Below are 2,441 nucleotides of genomic sequence, written 5' to 3' on the forward strand. Positions count from 1 at the left end.
TCTGGTTCCTTTACTTCGTTCGTGAGTTTGGTACATTCCTTAGAAGTTCCGGGTTCACTCAATCTAGGGTTTGATGGCTCATCATAAGCGTTCCCACTTCGTAGGGTAATGGCATTGGCTTGTCCTCTCAGATTTTATTGAGGTTGTCCAGGGAATTGTCCTCCAGGTGTAGTCTGAGGGGCTTGGTTTAAAGCTACCTGAGAGATCTGGGTTTCAAGCATCTTAGTATGAGTAACTATTTGGTCAACCTTGGTGCCTAACTGAGTAATCAATTCGTTAACATGAATGTTTTGGTTCATGAACTCCTTGTTTTGTTGGGTTCGAGCGGTGATAAAATTTTCCATAATTTAATCAAGGCTCGGCTTTGGTGGCATAGGTTGCATAGGTTGATTTGATCTTGGGGCTTGATAACTAGGTCTCGGAGGTGCATTATTTTGGATAGGGTTATTGTTTTTATAGGAGAAGTTCAGGTGATTCCTCCATCCAGGGTTATAGGTATTCGAGTATGGGTTCCCTTGGGTGTAGTTTACTTGCTCAGAGTGGGTTTCGTTTAATAGACTGCATTCTGCAGATTGGTGTCCTTTGGTTCCACATATCTCACAATCCGACGAGACTGCGGCTACAGCATTCGGGTTTATGCACATATGTTCGACTTTGAGGGCTAATGCGTCCATTTTAGCTTGCATCATGTCTATAGAGCTTAGTTCATGCACTCCTCCTTGGGCTTCCATCTTCTCAACTGTCGCTCGTTCGACTCCCCATGATTGATGGTTTTGAGCCATATCTTCGATGAGGGAACTAGCTTCAGGATAAGGTTTTTTCATCAGAGCACCGCCTGCGGCAGCGTCGATGGTCATCTTTATGTTATAGTGAAGTCCATTATAGAAGGTTTGAATGATTAACCAATTTTCTAAACCATGATGTGGTCATGCTTGTAACAACTCTCTATATCTCTTCCAAGCTTCGCACAACGATTCTCCTTGGTTTTGGGTAAATCTAGTTATATGGTTTCGAAGAACGGCGGTCTTACTCGAGGGAAAATATCTAGCAAGAAAAACTCTTCTAAGGTTATCCCAAGTCGTAATGGAATTGGGTGGAAGGGAATCTAACCATGATAGGGCTTTATCTCTGAGGGAAAAAGGGAATAATCTTAAGCATATTGCCTCAGGAGAAGCTCCATTGGTTTTAAAAGTGTCTGCTAATTGAAGAAATATTTTTAAATGTTGGTTTGGGTTCTCAGTAGCGAGACCTGCGAATTGTCTTTGTTGCACTAGTTGCAACAGGGATGGTTTAAGTTCAAAATTATTAGCTGGGATGGTTGGGTTTACTATACTAGAACTAGGTTCTTCATTTGATGGTTGAGCGAAATCTTTAAGAGGTATTTTGTTTTGATCTTGGGCCATAGCTCTCTTAATTCTATGAAAGAATAAACGTGCGCGAGCGTAACGTTCAGGTTCCGCCAGAGGGTATACTAAGCTTAAACTTCCGGTGCTGCGAGTTCTTCGCAATGACCGGCGGGAAATAGCCTAAGTCTAAACGATATAACAACAGGAAAATGAAATTTGACGAAATTGGTCCCCGGCAACGGCGCCAAAAACTTGATGCGGTACTTTTCGCAAGTATACGAACGCGTCAGAGTAATATAAAAGATTGTCGAATCCACAGAGACCAAGTGTCAATCTATCGTTATCTATTGTTATGGTGTTTATCAAAGGAAATCAAAATAGGTGTTTTGTAGAGTGTGCAGTGAAAAGTAAATTATTGAATAAAGTTTAATTAATAAAGACAGGGTCGAATGTAATTCACGTAATCAATTAATAATCCAAGTACTTGCTAATAGAACTACTTATGGGCACAGTTTTCTTCTTTGAAAAGAACTACTTTAACGGGAACTGTCGCTTTCGCGTATTCAGAACCGAGTTGTACTCCCTAATCAAACCCTCTTATTGTCACTTATAAAAAGGCGCGCGTTGCGTTAGAGTAATAAACCTATTTTTAAGAAATATAGTATCTTGACTAAGTTGAAAAGTATTATAACCTGGATTTCTTAACCAAAAGAGGTTCTCACGAGCCAGACTCTAAACTTATAAACGCGTCCGAAAATAGTTTTAAAATCTCTTTTCTTCTTAAGTTAAAAACTCCTAATGAACTAAACAAATCACTTTCACTGTTTTTGAAATAGTTAAAAACAATTAAGTTTAGATAGACGTTGGACGGCTTTCGATCTTACCCAACGGAATTGAAGTGCGGGAAAACTTAAGTTGAAAGTTAAAATAGCCCTCAAGTGCTTCTACGAACAATTGTACGGATTATCGGTTTAAAATAACCTTATAAATTTAGTTAGACATGGTAAAGTAAAAGTGGATTAATTTAAGTAAAAGTAGTGCGAGTGCGGAAAGTAAATAAAAGTAGTGCGAGTGCGAGAAAATAAATAATTTAAA

At 39.1% G+C, this 2,441-nt stretch overlaps 1 non-coding gene across 1 annotated transcript; it reads left to right on the top strand.

Annotated features, from left to right (window-relative positions):
* The first annotated feature begins 912 nt into the window (after window positions 1-912).
* Window positions 913-1,019, top strand: LOC127133952 (small nucleolar RNA R71). The gene has a single exon (XR_007807744.1). It is a non-coding gene; the product is annotated as a small nucleolar RNA R71 (small nucleolar RNA).
* The last annotated feature ends 1,422 nt before the right edge of the window (window positions 1,020-2,441 follow it).

This window comes from Lathyrus oleraceus, chromosome 3 (assembly GCF_024323335.1).
Source record: "Lathyrus oleraceus cultivar Zhongwan6 chromosome 3, CAAS_Psat_ZW6_1.0, whole genome shotgun sequence".
Lineage (NCBI taxonomy): Eukaryota > Viridiplantae > Streptophyta > Magnoliopsida > Fabales > Fabaceae > Lathyrus > Lathyrus oleraceus.